We start from the raw sequence: 19,192 nt of genomic DNA on the forward strand, positions 1-19,192 counted from the left end.
TATAAAGACTTTTGAAGTTTACATACCTTGCCAAAATTATCTTGGTTTTTGAATCCTGGAGGAATTTTCATATAAACTTATTCTTCTAGGTCGCCATTAAGAAATGCATTTTTTATATCTAGTTGGTAAAGTGACCAATCTAGATTTGCTGCCAATGATAATAATACCTAGATTGAATTAAGTTTAGCAACCGAAGCAAATGTTTCCTTATAGTCAACACCATAAGATTGAGTGAATCCTTTTGCAACAAGGTGAGCTTTGAATCTGTTAATACTTCCATCTGCATTATACTTGATAGTAAAAATCCATTTGCACCTAATTGGATTTTTCTCTTTGGGTAATTCTAAAATTTCTCATGTTTTGTTCTTTTCTAGAGCCCTGATTTCTTCCAAAACAACCATCTTCCATTTTGGTTGCATGAGTTTTTCATGAATATTATTGGGAATCTATATATTGTTTAGTGTGGTATCAAAAGGTCAATAACTGGGTGATAATCCTTCATAAGAAATTGTATTATAGATTATGTGTTAAGTACATGATCTCATACGTTTTCTTAAAGCATTCGATTGATCAAAATCATCAAAAGATTCAATTGAATCAAATTCAGTAAAAGTGTTACCATTGTTAGTTTCAACTATCTCTATAATCGGTTCTGATTCTTGGTTTTGCTTTAAAGGTGTACATTCTCTTAGATCCTTCTAAGTTTTATTTCTTCTTGAATAGACAATCAATTCTTTGTTTGTTTTCTTGTGTGTGAACTTTGGGCTTTGAGGATCTGGTTGGATGTTTTGACATGAAAGGGAGTTTGAGAAATGTTTGGTGATTCAGTAATAGGATCTTACCAAAGTTGATATTCCCGTGTAATTGGATGCTCCATTTGAATGGTAGTTTGGGAAAAGTAAGGTTGATTTTCAAAAAAGGTAACATTCATAGAATGGTAGAATTTCTTTGTTATTGGTGAGTAACACTTGTATCCTTTTTTATTTGGAGAGTATCCAAGAAATATGCATTTGATGAATTTGGGATCTAGTTTATTTTGTTTTGTTGGCTGGTAAAAACAAATGTAGTGCATCCAAACACTTTAATGGGAATAGACAAAATGATTCGAAGGTGAGAATAGGAACTGAAAAAAGATTGGCAAGGGCTTTGAAATTTCAAAACTCGAGAAAGCATTCTGTTTATAAGATATGTAGTGGTAAGGATAGCCTCATCTTAAAAATGTTTGGTACATGGACAGCCATCATGAGAGATCTTGTAACTTTCAACAAATGTCAATTATTTTTTTCAGCAATGCCATTCTGATGAGGAGTATTGATACATGAACTTTGATTAATAATACCATGCTTCATTAGATATGATCCACGGATTAAATTGTAGTATTTTCTCCCATTGTCAATTTTTAACACTTGGATTTTAGTTTTGAATTGAGTTTAGATTATATTGCTAAAGTTTTGGAATAGTTGGCCAACTCCCTAGTAACCCTAGTATGGTCATCAATAAATGTGACAAACTATCTAGAGCCAGTAATGTTATTGATTTTGAAGGGACCCCAAATGTCACTGTGTCATGGAAAAATGATGGGATGATTTATAAGGTTGATTAAGATATATGGTACAGGTATGTTTGGATAGTTGATAGACTTCACACTAAAAGTTGTTAAAATTTTTATTGAATAATGAGGGAAACAACCTTTTAAGGTACAAAAAATTTGGATGATCTAACCGATAATACCATAACATGATAATACTATCTTTATTATTACTGAAAGATGAAGCCACACAAGAGGTATTATGATATTATTTTTCAGAATCATTAACTTTTAGGATATAGATTCCTACACACATCTTATCATTGCCAATCATCTTCTCCAAGTGCAAATCCTGAAATTCACACATATTTGGAAGAAATTTAGTAACACACTTAAAGTTTCTTGTAGGTTTGCTTATAAACAGTAGATTGCGACTTAGATTTGGGACAAATAAAACAAAATCAAATGTTATCTCTTTGGAAATAATAACATAACTTGTATCGATTACTTTTGAAAGTAACACATCAGCAATTTGAATTGTGAAGTTTTCATAACATGGGTTATATATACTAAATATAGATACATCCTCGATCATATGGTCTGAAGCTCATGAATCCATAATCCACGAATTTGATTTCTCTAGTTTTACACTCAAGTAACTTAGAAAATTATCTTTTTTTGCTAAAATACCAATTTGAATAAGAATGGTAATGTTCTACAATGATTAGAAAACACTGGCTCTAGGGTTAGAGGTAACCTCTAATGTTGTGCTCTTGCTTTTGTTGGCCATGCTGGACTTTAAGTAAAAATTTTCAAAGGTTCAAATCATGCTCTGATACTATGAAGAAATCTCTTGAATAAAACTATTTTATACTTCTATATTTTTCTTATTACAATACTAGAATTGCATGAAAATATATAGGTTAAAGATCGAATATTCTCAACTTTAAAACCTAAGATTTTCATGCATTAAAAACAATTAATCAAAGGAATAATTTACTCTCTACACATAATGGGAAAATATCTAACGGATTTGGTGTAATTACCCAAATCACTCCTTATTTCAAAAATAAGAAGCTTAACTAAAATAGACAAAGTCAATTAATCAAAATTAGATTTCCACAGAACCCTTAATTTGAATTAAAATTACTATTTAAGACCTATCTAGTTAAACATGTTAACCCAACCCGATATGACTTGTTTTATCAAACAGGTTACACATGTCTCATTTGTTACTTGCTTGATAACAGAGTGTGTTTGAATAGAGGGCTCCGACATAATTAGTCAAATGGGCTGTGTTGGGTTGATCAGTATCCTTTTATAGCCATTTGTTGACATGACACACCAACATAAATTGCCACCATCAAATTGATATTGTATCTTTTCCAAGCTAGTATGAAAACCAAGTCAGACAACTGGCTCAAGGAGTTCATAAAACAGTTCATTAACTTGCAAATGCATTTAATGAATGGCTTAGTCTAATATTCAGGCAGCCACCGACATTTGATATATTCTTAAAGACAAATTATATGTAGACGTTGAAAGGCATAGGCCTGAAGGAGAAGCTGGATGATTGTTTTTTCTTTAATGTTTAGAGGTAGGAAGAAGAACTTGCCACATTGACATTCCAACAAACGGAAATAATTTCTAAGGATTGTAATAATGATACAATATCTAGATTCAAAGTTCAGAGTTCAGATAGCGAGATTCAAAGTTCAAATATTTGGATAAGTGAAAAAGCATTCATGAAGACATTATGATGAAATACTGATTGAGAGAAAAAAAAAAAAAAGAAAAACCAGATATTAGCCCATGTGTTGTTTTCAACATTTATTTGAGAAAATTATTTCGAAGTTTGGTTTCAAATAATGAAGAATATAATCTAGAAATTTCTGTTGTTTTTAATCAGGTGCCAGTAATATGTTACGCAGATCTTAAAAAATTTATGCTACATTAAGCATGAAATATATCAGACTGCCTGTCTCCATCCCTGTTAGGCAGATGTGCTTTCGGCACTGGGTTGTGTTTCAGGGGCAGTTATCAGCTTGTGCCACAATAGTGAAACAACAGAGAAACATAACTCTTGTTTCTCCATAAGCACAGATCCCAGAAGAATTTGTGAACTGCAATTGAATCCTATGTGCCTGCCCATTGTGAGAAAATTGGCCAAATCTGAGGCATCTAAGGGGAAACTTGCTACACCTTTGCCCTGGGAATTCCCCAAGCCTTCATCTGATGCTTACACACCCTCACATCTGAGATCTTTTTCTAGATGAGTTGAATCTTCAGATTCTGAAGCAGATGACTGCCCAGGACCAAAGCAAGTGGTATTTGTACGTTTGTTTTGTTTTCTGCCATCTAAACAAACAGGGGAATCCTTCCGAACAGGCGCATATACTAATTGTGCTTCTAATGGTTCAGCCTTGCTGACAATGGATGCAACAGCCTTGCTCTTAATATCAATAAGATTATATAACGAAGATGCCCTGGCATAAATTTTATTGTCCCACTTGCATTGCATTAGGACAGAGAGCGCATGCATGCAAGCCTTTGACCGTCTAAATAGTCCAGAAACATGAGCGGCAAGTCGGCAACCATAGCTGCAGCAACTATTTCATTTGAACTATTAACTCCATGAGGTGCCAACAGAAGACGGCTTCAGCGAAAAAAGTGCCTCTAAAATTGCTAAGATTCTGTGAGTATGATGAATAGCTGAGTCAATAATATGTCCATACTCGATAGAAGATCCATTTACTTTTGCAGGCTTGGCTATAGATTGAACATCTTTAGCGGTTGAATGATTATTTCCTCTTGTAATCAAAGGGAACAACTGAAGTTCACAGGCAAGAGCACAAACAGCAGCCAGCACATAAGAATCAAATGCAGCAACAGGCCGTTGGTTTTTTGTGTTTCTAGGTTTTAGGTCTCTCAGCTTTTCAGATGCTGCCCGTGATTCCTCAATTTTTTCATCAGGAGGATGACCTTCTTCACCTCTTGGTCTCTCACTCCCACTGAACTGAGCTTCATGGCTAACACACAGCGCCAAGACAACAAAAAGTAGGCGTGATGCAAGCTCTACAGAAGCACATGATTCTAAAAAGAGGGAATGGACCATTGAACGAAGCTCTGCCACAGCAAGATTCTTGGAGGCAGAACCTATGCTGTACCTTGTTTTTCTGGTTTGCTCTCTGGAGGATTGAGCTGGAAAAGTTTTCCGTAATCATATAAGCCTCAAACCTTCAGCCTTTGAAACTTTTCCATCCCAATCTGAAACTCTAAAATGATAATCTTCGATTACCAAGAACACTTAACATACAATGTAATCAACTTTTAAATTTTCATTTTATTTTTCACTTTTCCCCCGGGGAGTTGGAGGAAAGAAATTTTCGAAAACCAGGCCCAGCAAGGCCCTCATCAGCTTTTCTTTTTTTTTTTTTTTTGGGCAAAGCCCTTATCAGCTTTTACTTTTGCATTTCACAATATTCACTCTTCCCTTCCTTCTCTCCATGTACCAATTCGGGCAATCATAGATGGTCAAAAAGCGTCAAAGAACCATGAAATTTAATACAGGTAAGATTCACAGGTCTTAACATTTGGGACTTATTTCATCATATTTAAGAGGTAGGAAAACCAAAATTGTTAGTAGTCTAGCAAATACTTCGGAATAGCAATTATATTGCTCATGTATGTGACGAACTTTACTAAAGAGGTCAATGGAATCATGACCCAACATCTTCAAACTTTAAATACGTAAAAGGGTCTTGAGAAACTGATTGACATTTGACGATCATATTTAACAAGCGGATTACATTGACTCATGGCGAAGGACAAATTTTACCAACAGTGGATAAATAAATTATTTTTGAAAAATATCTCAATTTAAGAAAGCTGAAAACAGACCATTTTAGAGCACTATGCTGAACCCCCGAACTCATGTTTTTCTAGGTCAATCAAGCTGAAATGTTATTTATAACTAATGGAGAAACTATGTTCCGCAAACATTATTTTTCCTTTCACAATTCAATGGCTGGGCTAACAAATGGGGTGACTCTCCCTCACTGAAAACCCCCAAAACATTTCTGAAGACAAGATTCGATTCTGAGTCCTTGATACAACCACCAATCTTTGTTATTAAGGACTGTATCTTGCTTATTAATATTAATCTCATTAAAGACTTATCAACTATATTAGCCAGCACCTTCATGTATTCAGTTTAGCATGTGGTTGAACAACATATGCAGACACTACAAGAAAATGATTATTGGTAGTTTTATAGTGGTGTTTCACTTACAAACATTGTTAGCTTCCATGTTTTCATAAAACTGAAGGCGTTTATTATCAAAATGCCACTAAATATTCAAATAACGGCATTTACGCCACCTAAGACATGATATTAGCGGCGTTTACCGACTAAAATGCCTTAAATAATCTTATCTTAAAAATTTGAGTGAATACTGAAGGCATTTTTGGCAGAAAACAACTTGAATAATCCAATTAAAAAAATGGATTAGGTGATTACTAAAGATATTTTTTGCAAATAACGTCTTAAATAATCCCCTCATAAAAAAATATATGCGATTATTGAAGGTGCTTTCTGCAAGAAACGTTTTTAATAATTCCACCAAAAATTTTCATAGGATTATTGAAGGTATTTTTTATCAAAAACGCCTTCAATAAATATCCTATCAAAATTTAAAGATCATACAGTTGTTAACCATAAGATCGTAGGTTCAATCCCTCCCTTTAGTTTTTCTTAGGTTTTTGAAAATATTATTTGTAAGGGATTATTCTAAGCATTTTTTTGAAAAAAATGCTTTCACTAATCGATTTAAAAAATTTTGGAGAGAGAATATTGAAGGCTTTTTTGGTAGAAAAATACCTTCAATAATCCATAGAAAAAATTTGAAACGGATTTTTCAAGGCATTTTTGGCCAAAAGCGCCTTTAATAATCCAATCAATAAATTTTTATGAAGGATTATTGAAGGTAGTTTTGGTTAAAAACGCCTTCAATAATTCACACAAAAAAGTTGGAATAGATTCTTGAAGGCGTTTTTGGCCTAAAATGCATTTAATAATCCACACAATAAATTTTTATTAGGGATTACTAAAAATGGTTTTGGTCAAAAACACCTTCAATAACATTTTGTTATGGATTATTCAAAGTGTTTTCTTTTTAAAAACGCCTTTAGTAATCCCATTAAAAAAACTTTGATTAATTATATATGTGAAGTCAGTTATAGGTTTATGTCCAGAAAACATTTGAAGTCATTTGTAAGTTTATGCCCAAAAAACATTTGGTTTATATATGTGATACTACGAATTATATTTTAGAATTTACATTATGAACATTGTTGTATTTCAATAAATTGACCACAAATCCAAATTTAAAACTGATAACGTTGCCATATTAATATACTTTTCTCAAATAATCGTACTCATTATATGTGTATTCATATAAAACAAATATATACCAACAATATTAAACCAATACCCCAATCTACAAATTGAAATTATCCATTCAACAAGGCATGTTAAAAATATTATAACAAATGATCCTCAAATATTTACATTCAACCAACAATGTACAACCTCAAAGTTTATCAATATATGATAATACATACTCACACCATTCTTTATGGATTTCATCAAGTTCCTTTACCGTGAAGCTTTCTTTACTCTCCCACTAAAAAAAATATCAAAGTAAATATTAATAAATGAGAACATAATTTAGCTTTTATTTTTTTGAAGATATAACGACTTTATGAAATTTATACTAACCTTGAATGGTGTGGTCATAAAAGCATATAAAACTATCTCCCGCATAAAATGAAGGACATAATATCCATATTCAGTATATCAGAATTGACGAGGTACCTTAAAATTAAATTGAGTGGGGTTAGAAAATATTTATTTACACAAACTCAGCATAAAAGAATAAATTTCACATTTACCGGTAATGACACCCATTTTTTCTTTGCCTTTTTATCAAATGCAAATATTACCCTAAATTGAAAAGAAAAAATTACTTAATACATAAATAAAATTACTTATGAAGAAACAGAAGATATATAATATAATAACATGTAACACCTCTGTAAAAAAGTTTGAATTTCAAGGTTAGGCATCTCTGTTGGTTGAGCTGAATTAAGTAAGTATGACGTTAAGGATTTGGTATCAATTACAATAAGCTGCCAATGATGACTGCAAAATAATAAGAATGATATACTCAAATTAGGCATCATATCAGATTTGGATAAGATTGGAATAATTATTTGTATGAATATAACTTACTACGCATTATACGGGAACAAATAATAATCGATTGATTTTTCATGCATTCAATCACATGATTAGCATGAAAAACGATTGTGTCATTCTACTCACTAATGAAGTTAGGGTTAATGAATCTAAATCTATAGGTCAACTGTCTCACCTTGACCTCTCTATATAGGAAGCTATATGATAATAATCAATAATACTAGTTAGTAATATAACGTAATATAGATTAATACATATTGAGTTTGTATATTTGTATTTATAAGCTAACCTCATATAAGCAACAATATCAACAGCTGATATTTTATCCAATTCATAAAATTCTTTAACCTCATCTACACCAATGTAAAAAAATGATGATTTATCAAATAACCCTTCCTCAAACTCAATGGTTATGTAGTTTTCTTAGGATAAATGATCGAGTGAATAATTAGATAACTCATCCATGGTAGCCTGGCAAGGGTTATACTCTGAGTCCCAACATCTTGCTACAATATATAATGAAATATAAGTATTAAAACTAAATCAATAAATATAATAAACAAATTAATATTAAACTTATAAACAAAATCATACTTCATGGCTGGTAACGAAGGTTAGGTTCCCTGCCTGACTTATAACGAAAACTTGTCCTAGGTGGATGATGCTATTCGACTGGCTTACAAGCATGCTATCTATATTGCTGCCAACATGGCCTCCAAAGCAACGAGTCTTTGCTGTTGCTCATTAAGGCATTGCTCCTGGTCATCAAGTCATTGCTGTTGTTGCTCAATGATTGCTTCATATTAAGCATTTGTCATTCACAGGGTTTTAGGTTGATGACTAAAAAACTTTAATGGCAACATAAATTTATCAACCCCACGAACTCGACTAGGTCTTTCTTTTGCTCATAATGCTAAAGACAATGGATATTTACCATACTGGGTTGTTAGTTCATCAGATTTAACTTTGGTGACATAATCATCTTGAAAGACAATAACAAGATGAGCTGTAATAACAAATTTATACAAGCTAGTATAAAGTCATGCATACAACCACAATGCCAATCATACATGATATTAAACAAGCAATTATACATACAATCTTTTTATCCAATTCTTCACTTGCTTCATCTACAAATGATCCATCATTCCGCAGATGTCCTTGTTTCTAGACATCCCATCTAAAAACTTCGATGCCAGAGCTCACTGATTCCTAATAAATTATTGCAATATAAGAATCAAAATCTATGAAATGAATATTCATAAATATTCATTTATAAGTATAAAACAAGTGTATATATACTTACAAGCTGATACTTCACATTTGCATATCCCTTTCTCGCTGTCCAATGGTGATATATTTGTTTGGCCTAAATGTTCCTTTAGTTTTCTTTGATTTTTTACACAAGAAAGAAATTACGTTAATCACATATAAAGATATCGAATATATTACATAAAATCTTATAAACAATTTTTTTGGTAATGGGTTTATGTACTAAGAAATCTTCTGATAGCTGATATCGAACAAATTTTTTTTAATATTCAACACTTATTACATCTACATATGATGTAGGTAGAACAGTCAATACATCACCTTGATCAACAAGTAGTAAAATATATTGGGTTATCAATCTGCTTTTAAAATTTTTAAATACTTTTCCAACAGATTGCAACACAATCTTTTTATAATCAATTGGGACGTCGAACCATTTCTAAAATAATTTAACACAATTAGTATAAATGCATTGAATTTCAATTAAATGATCATTTAACAAATTTTATGAAATAGTTGAATAAACATACCATAACCGATTGCCATATACTATCATTTAGATCATCAGGAACTCGTTGCTAATTGGTGTACATAATTGAAATGCTACTCTGAACAACAACACCAATATGAGTAGCCAACTTGGCAGTTCCATTAGGCATAGGTTGCTCACTTTGATTGAATTCTACGTAAATTTTTGTGTCACTCACTTTAATTTGTTTATTTTGTCCCTTTCTTTTTTTTGGCCTACAGATGTGTCTTGTACATGTTTAGTAGAAGGAGAATTATGTTGTTCGGAGTCCATAATACCTATAATTTTGATCATAATTATATGAAATACACTAAAATGACTGTCTAAATTTAACACTGTACATAATAAAATCCACAGAAACACCATTCAGCAAACCAATAAGCAATATGTTCAGAAACACCATTTAAGAAACCATTCAAAAACACCATTCAGTAAACCACAATATTTGTCATAACATCTACATCCGTGGACCCACTGCTAAACATTAACTTGAAGAGTTGCCACCAATCTTTTTTATTTAGGTGTGATTGGCAACCTAAGGACTTTATTCTTTCAAGGAACACCTAAGCTTGACTAAAGGTCCCTAAAAGAATAGATTTAGGTCGTGAACCAGAACATGATCGGGAGTTTGGTTACATGTAGGAAAGGTTATAGCACCCCCACATGCCCATCGAAAGATGGTACCAGCTTAATTTCATGTTATCCGATAAGCCTTAAAAATTATACCAAGTAATTAATTATTGGAAATTATTCTTAATTAACTCCAATACCTTTGACAAAAAATTAAAAAAAATTCCCTCACCTTAAGAGTATACAAAAAAACTACTGTTTCACTTGTAAAGGCTCAATTAGCAGATTATTTAACAAAAAAAAAAAGGACAAAAAGAAAAAGGAATGATGATTCGACTTTTGATATAGATTTTTTTTGTTTTATAAGAAAAAAATTCATGCTTTTGTACAAGGAAAATTGATGCCTTAAACTTTTCCTTAAAAATGTTTTTCTTGATAATTTTATTTTTAAGGAAAATTGGTACTTCAAACTTTTCCTCAAAAATATTTTTTGGAAATTTTATTTTCAAGAAAAATTGATACTTTCAACTTTTCCTTAAAAACGCTTTTTTGAAAATTTTATTTTCAAGGAAAATTGATACTTTCAACTTTTGCTCAAAAATGTTTCTTGAAAATTTTATTTTCAAAAAAAATTGATACTTTTAACTTTTCCTTAAAAATATATATTTTTTTAATTTTTATTTTAAAGAGATCATTAAAAATTAAAGAATGTTTAATTAAATGAATAAATTATTTCAATTTAATCAATAAATAAATAAGGGAAAAAATAAATAATAAAACTAAAAAAAAACTTTGGCACAGCTTGACTCAACGGCTAAAACGGCTTGGCTTGAAGTACAAAGATCGGCTCAAAAGTGCGGCTTGGAGGCTCAATTTGTGGCTCGACTCAACTAGAGCCAAACGCAGGAATGCGGGTTGCGGGTTCGAGTTGCATTATGGGTCAGGTTACCCATTTAAAAACACGCAGATCCTGCTCTTAGCTAATACCCAAAACGACGTCATTTTATATGGCTATATAAGCTAGAGTTTCAGCCATTTGTTTCAATTTTCACCTTTACACTCTCTCTTTACCCTCAACTTTCTCTCATTCTCTCTCTAGGGGCAGAAGATCCAAGGTTGAAAACTTTAAAGGTTTCCAGATTCCATCATCGGCGTCGTCGTACTCTGCCACCGTCCGATGACTGGTCAAGCCAAAATTCTCCCCATCATTGCTTTTTACTCTCATCGTTGTGAATATGGGCTTGTTTTTCTGTAAATCACTCCCGAAAGGCGTAGATCTGGTGTCCAAGTTATGGTTTTTTCTTTCTTTTATTTTAGCCTCTCCCATCATCAGATCTTCACCAATTTTCAGTATGTGATTTCTTTCGTCAAGCTCCACGACTTCACCATTCATATTTCCTAAAAGTCGCACCAATAATTACCTATCGCCACCGCTGCCCAGGGGTTTTTGGTTTTCTTTTTCCTCATCTTTCTTTTCCTATTTTGATCTCTTTGGTTTTCTGACTTACATTTGTTCTTCTTGAATCTGTGTTGGCAGTGTTAGGTTTTTCTATTTACTGATGAATCGATTCTGTTTACTACATGATTTTCAGTAACTCTGTGTTTATGCTACTGGTGACAGTGGCTATTGATGATGGGTTTAAATTTAATAAGGTCTCGACTGGTAATGGAAACAGTATTAAATTTTGAGACTAGGCTGTTTCGGTGTGAATTGCCACTGATGGGAAGGATGGCAATGTGGAGATGGCAGCAAAATTGGCTTGGTGTAAACTGGTGGTGTCATGTACTTCTGTTTTTCTTTGGGATCTTTCCTGATCTCTTGTGCTAATTTTCCATTGCTGCGAATTGCAAATGATTTATAAAACCATGCCGATTAAGTTTCAGTTCAATTCTGATTATCATCCAAAGCTAAAGATTAGCATCTAGTTATGCTTTCTGATAATCTCAATCACTAAGCCTAATCTCAATCTTTCACTTTTTTCCTTTTTTTTTTAATCAGATAATGGAGAAAGAGAAAGAAAATAAACATTAGATAGACTATAAAATAAAAAAATGCTAAATACAAAATAAAAAAAATCTAAAATAAAAATGAATAAAAATCCCTACAATCGAGCTTGGATTGGTCTCAATTGACAAAGAACCCCGAATAAAATAGGGTGTCTACAGCTGCCCCTCTTTGCATAGTTCTTATGTAACAAGAATTGTGCAAAGACGGAGACACCTTGTACATGATCATCCCAACACATTCATCTTTTTTTTTGTTTTCTCTTTTTTCGTTTTTGTTTTTATTTTTATTTTTTGATAACCAAACACTATAACTGATTGAATGACATAAAGCTCTCCTAAACAGAGGCTCACAACTTTGACGAAATAAATACAGTTCCTCTAAACAGAGGTTCAATGACTTTTTAAAAAATAAATTAAGCTCTTTTAAACAGAGGCACCACAACTTTCACAAAATAAATATTGCTCCTCTACAAGGATGTCCAGAAGAAATGTAGATTAGATCTGATGAAATTTGTAATGGGAACTCAAAGATTCACAATTTGAGTTTGAAAGTCAAAGGTTTAGATTCGTAAGAACCTTTCAACTTTGCAAGAATTCACTGAAATTTGATTCTCAAAATTTCAGATATGCAAGAGTTTAATTTTGTAGGATCTTAAGATTTGCATTTGCAAGACTTGCATCCAACATTTAAAAATTCTCATTCGAATTTTGAGGATTCTCATCCAAAAGTTTAAAGCTTTTCATTCGAGTTCAAAGGTTCACATTCAAGAAATCTTAGAGTTTCACATCTAAGTTCAAAGGTTCTCACTCAAAATTTAGAGATTCACGTCGAAAAGTTGAGTTCAAAACTTTTCGTTTGAATTTTGGAGATTCACATCTAAAAGTTTAAAATTTTTCATTAGTTCAAAGATTCATACCCAACAAACTTTAGGGTTTCACATCTCAAAGGTTTTCATTTGAAATTCAAAGATTCTCATTTGAATTCGAAGATTCACATTCGACAAATTTTGGGTTTGACACCTCAAAGATTCTCATTTGAAATTCAAAGATTCTCATTTGAAATTCAAAGATTCTCATTTGAGTTCGAAGATTCACATTCAAAAAATTTTGGGTTTCACACCTCAAAGATTCTCACTTGAAATTTAAAAATTCTCATCTGATTTTGAATATTCACATTCGATAAATTTTGAGGTTTCACATATCAAAGATTCTCACTTGAAATCCAAAGATCTCATTTGAATTCGAAGATTCACATTCGACAAATTTTGGGTTTCACACCTCAAAGATTCTCACTTGAAATTCAAAGATTCTTATTTGAGTTCGAAGATTCACATTTGACAAATTTTGGGTTTCATACCTTAAATATTCTCACTTGAAATTCAAAGATTCTCATTTAATTTCGAAGATTCACATTCGATAAATTTTGGGTTTCACACCTCAAAGATTCTCATTTGAAATTCAAAGATTTTCACTTAAAATTCAAAGATTCTTATTTGAGTTCGAAGATTCACATTCGATAAGTTTTGGGTTTCATACCTCAAAGATTCTCACTTGAAATTCAAATATTCTTATTTAAAACATCTTAAAGATTCTCATTTAAGTTCAAAGATTCACATTCAATAAATTTTGGGTTTCACACCTCAAAGATTCTTATTTGAAATTCAAAGATTTTCATCTAAGTTCAAAAATTCACATTCGGTAAATTTTAGGTTTCACACCTCAAAGATTCTCACTTGAAATTCAAAGATTCTCATTTGAAAATATTTTAAAGATTCTCATTTGAAAATGTCTTAAAGATTCTCATTTAAGACTCAAAGATTTTGATTTGAAAATGTTTTAAAGATTCTTATTTAAGACTCAAAATTTCTTTTGCGAATGGGTTTCAAAGTTTTACCAAAGTCAAATTTTTGTATGTACTAAATGACATGATCCCTAATGCAAGTGCTTTCTTAATGATGCAAATGCAACAATCTAGATTCTCACAATGCCATATTCTCAATCATGATTCAAATATTTATTGCATAATGCACATGCATAGACAAATCAAAGTTTTGAATATTCTCCAAACAATAATACAAATGTAATGCATGTAATGCAGATGTCCATATCATGAAATTCTAATCAAAATGTGGTACCATGGTCCTCAAGACCCCACCATCTCACCTTTTTACATTTTAGCTTCTCAGCATTTTAGAACAAGTTTCTCAACTGATCCTCATTATTTTCATCACTTGATCACCATTCATAGGCTTCTTAGCATTAACTATTCCAGAATGAATTCTATTGATCACCATTCATAGGCTTCTTAGCATTAACTATTCCAGAATGAATTTTATCTTCTGATCCACATTATTTGATCATCTCTCACAAATTATGTTGACCAATCCATCACCACATTCATTACTTGGTCACATCATGTGTCTTTTCAAATAATCTTTTTAAGTTTTTTTTACCCCCTTCATCCTGGATTTTTTTCCAAAAGAATGCAAGAATCTTTTAAGTGCATATTCATTCATTCATGATCATTTCAAATCGTGACAAATATAATGCAATCATATATTTTCTCAATCTATTCTAGGGATGTAAGAATAAAATAGCATAAGGTGAATTGGGGGAAAGGCAATCAATGAAGAATGATTCTAGTACAAGAGTAAATGGACAAAGGAACAAATTCAAAGCATACCAATTAGGATGGTATTGAATGGTGTGACGACATCCAAACAATGAACATTCAGACAATTCTTAACTTTAATCCAGGATTTTTTAAACTCTCATTCCATTGACCTTCCAAAATCATATTGAGCTCATTAAACTTTGCCCTAACTTTGATGGATCTTTAGATGTCTTTAACCTTCTTTCATATGTCTGTTTATCCAACTCTTAGCTCAAAGATTTTTCTACCTAAATCATCTTTTTGACTTTTCAACTTGAGTCTTCTTTTTCTCTTCTTTTCATCTTTTTTCCATTCTTTCATCTTTCCCTTTTTTTTTTTCCTCTTTCTTTCTTTTTTCCTTTTTTTTCTTTTTTTTCTTTTTTGCTCATTTTTTTCATCCTTTTTTTTCTCATTTTTTTCATTCATTTTTTTTCTCATCTTTCACCCATTATTGATATCTCTCACACATTAATCTCTAGAGTAATGTAGCATGATTCTACTGTTCCATCATGAGCATGCTTTTGCCTAACATATGATCATTCAATTTGAGCTTTCACACTTGATCCAAATAGACTTTTCAAGGTTGTAATACAGGCCATGGTGAGGGGTCATAAAAGAAATGGATAAAATAGGCTCAATATATGTGTTTAAAGGGTTCAAAACCAAAGGATCATTTATTATTTGATACAACTTGACATTTTGCCCCATTCCTTATTTCACTACTTTTTCCTTTTTCATCGATCTCATTTTTCACAAAAGGATTCCCCTTACTTTACCCTAAATTAGGTGTGGCAATTTTTTTTTTTTTTTTGCTTTTCTTTCTCTCTCCATCTTTGAGACCTTTTTTGTGATCTTTTACCTCTTTTCTTTTTCAAATATTACCCCCTAGTGTGGAGGGTGATCCTTGGTTGGGGTTCTCTAACAATAATCATAATTGGCTCAAAGGGGTAACGATGAATGGTTTTTCGAATGGTAAAAGAAAGATGGCCATTTTTCATCTCAAATGTGAATGCTTTCTTTGAAGATCATCTATTAAACAAAACAAGCTCATGGATCTTTATAAAAGATTGCACCTTCAAGACATATGCATCTCATATCCGTCAACAACTTATTTATGTTTTGCTTAAATAATCTATTTAAATCAATATGAATGAGTTCTCAAAATTAAATCCCAGAATTATTGTTAGCATCATTGTCTAAACATTCATCATTGAGAATTGGAATGCAAATGAAAAGTTATGAAAGGTGACAAATCACGGTACAATAGTTAAATGAAAGAGAAAATGTAATGAAATACATTATCCTTGCCTTTTACTAAAATGATAACAAATGAAATCCTATTGCATAAAAGAAAATCCTAACATTACTTTAAAAGAAATCCTAGAATGGCAAGTAGCTTCCAATTAGCCTTGACATCCTTCTCTAAAATTATGCCCCTGTGCAATCTGGTAAAGAATTTTTATTGACATGTTGCACCCTTAATTCGTTGAAACTCACTAAGCCTTTCTGGATTAAACTTTGTACTTTATGTTTCAAAGTAGGGCAAGTTTCGATAGAATGACCCATATTCTCATTATGATAATCGCACGTCACATTAGCATCGTACCACTTTGGATAGGATGGCTTTAATGGTTCTAGAATAACTAGAGATACCAAGTTGTTCTTGACCAGTTCTGAAAATAACTCAATGTAAGTCATGGGGATAGGGATAATATATGCCCTTTCTTGATTATCTCAAGATTTTTTTAAACCTCTTACTTGGTTGTTACGCCTTGAAGCTGATGTAGATACTTGAAAGGTTGATTGTGGATAAGCTGGTTATGGATATAGTTGGTAAGGGTAAAGTGAGATATTATTTCCAGCAGGATAGTACGGAGAGTAACCTTATGGTGGATAAGGTTGATAACCCTTGAACTATTTATCAAAGCTCACGACTTAAGTTTCAGTCTCTTTCTTCTTTGGCACCTTCTTGGTTTCACCTCTTTTTAACTTGTCATTTTTAATGACATTCTCAATAATTTTGCCTGAGATCATCATATCGATGAAGTTTTTTATTGCATTCCCTATCATCTTTTCATAATAAGGAGATTTAAAAGTGCTGACAAATAACACCATGATCTCTTTCTCAGTTAGAGGAGGCTGCACTTGAGAAGCAATATCCCTTCACCTCTAGGCATATTCCTTAAATGACTCAGTCACTTTCTTTTTCATATTCTACAAAAAAAAGGTGATCTGGGGCTAAATCTATGATATGCCGATACTAACTAATGAAGGCATAGGCTATATCACTCCAAGAATGAATACGAGTTCTATCTAGCTAGACATACCATCTAACAGTAGAGTCAATAAGACTATCTTGGAATACATGCATCAATACTTTCTCATTATTAGTATGGGCAACCATTTTTTTATAGTACATGGTAATATGAATTTTTAGACACTTTGTACCATCATCTTTTCAAACTCTGGCACTTTGAATTTTAGAGGAATTATCATATCTGAGACTAAACAGAGCCCAGCAACATCCACTAAACCATAAGAACCAATGCTTTTTACGGCTAGTAACCTGTCTTCTAACAAGTTCGTCTTTTGTTCAGCTTTTGAAGCTTCTAAAGTATCCTTCTCTTTGGGCTTCAACTTTTCTTTCTCTTATGGATCATCCAAATTAGGGACTGGTATTGGTTCTATTACCTTCTTGATAAAGACAGGATTTATAAAACTTTGATACTGCCTCAGGTTTGAAGCTAATGGCATTCTAAGATATGTGTACCCTACAGGATAAGTAAACTGTTGTGATGGTAGACTTTGTACGAGTTGGGCTTGATGTGGCCCAAAATCGAGAGGGTACAGTGGGTCATCCACCTCTTGTGATGGATGGTCTTATTGACTAGTGCTTTCTTCTATACCTTTCCTCTTGTTTAATTTGCTAAAGCCTCTAAAATCCTATTCAACTCCCCTTCTAGCTTCTCTTGGGCTTTCTCTATCCTCTCAAGATAATTAAAATTTTCTTATTCTATCTATCTAGTTTGAGCTCTTGTATTATATTGGTGAGTGAGGTTGCTTGGTGGAGCTATCCTTGAACCTTTAACACCATAATTATGATTAGAAATGCTATGCTATGCTTTATATATGATATGTTGATGCATGAATGGAATGTGGATCTTCATGGATGAAATAAGAATGATGCAAATGATAATGTTAAAACATGATCATGAAAGTGATGCATAGAATGAAATGATACAGATGCACAAAATCAGACAAACAACATGGTTAGTTTTATGGATGAAATGAAAGTGATACAGATCCACAATATTACATATGATAATAAAAATGATGCATAAAGTCAGATAATCAAAATGGTTAGATAAACATAACTTATTCCTTCTTGTGTCCTAGTTTTAGGATATATCTATCATTGGATAGAAAAGGCTCTATCTTGAGATTGGCCTCTTAATTGTACACTATATGCTGGGTTAGATGATTTTAACCACTAAAGGTTCCCAAATTGTTCCTTACATCATCGTTTATCACAAACTAGTAAGGCAATCCAAACCTCACCCATCACAGGCTACCAACGGAATGGATTCAATTTGAGTGAGAGTATTTCGTTAGCCACTGCAGAGGCATTAGAACCTCACGAAAGCATAAGTACTTTACTCCTTCATAGAGGGATGAAACTCGGGTATAGAGCTCATGTTATACATATGCATATGAATGACATAGTTTGCAACATAAATAAATAAAATGAATGGAAAAGAAAGAAAAAGAAAAAAAATCCTTACAAAGAATTCAATTTTATTGGGCTTTTTGGACAACACAAATTTATTTGTTGGCTTGACTCTCGGCTTTCCTCAGTGGAGTCACCAAACTGTCGTAACGTCTAGATCCATTGACCCATTGCTAGACATTGACTTGAGGAGTCGCCACTAATCTTTTTTATTTAGGTGCGATTGGTCACCTAAGGACTCTATCCTTTTAAAGAACATCTAAGCTTGACTAAGGGTCCCTAAAAGAATAGGTTTGAGTTTATGAACCAGAACAGGGTTCAAGATTTCGATTACATGTGAGGAAGGTTATAGCACCCCTACATGCCTATCGAAAGATGGTACCAACTTAATTTCTTGTTATCTAATAAGCCTTAAAAATTTTACCAAGTAATTATTATTGGAAATTATTCTTAATTAACTCCAATACTTTTGGTAGAAATTAAGAAAAATTCTCTTACATCAAGAATATACAAGAAAACAACTGTTTCATTTACAGAGGCTCCATCGTCAGATTATTTAACAAAAAAAAAGAAAAGGAATGATGATTCGACTTTTGATATAGATTTTTTTTTGTTTTATAAGAAAAAAATCCATGCTTTTGTATAAG

General features: G+C 32.2%; 1 pseudogene; it reads right to left on the reverse strand.

The window, feature by feature from the left end:
* Positions 1 to 3,497: 3,497 nt before the first annotated feature.
* Positions 3,498 to 4,748, reverse strand: LOC111300201 (protein GIGANTEA pseudogene; annotated as a pseudogene).
* Positions 4,749 to 19,192: the final 14,444 nt, after the last annotated feature.

This window comes from Durio zibethinus, chromosome 3 (assembly GCF_047325235.1).
Source record: "Durio zibethinus cultivar Kanyao isolate XHJ-2024 chromosome 3, ASM4732523v1, whole genome shotgun sequence".
NCBI lineage: Eukaryota > Viridiplantae > Streptophyta > Magnoliopsida > Malvales > Malvaceae > Durio > Durio zibethinus.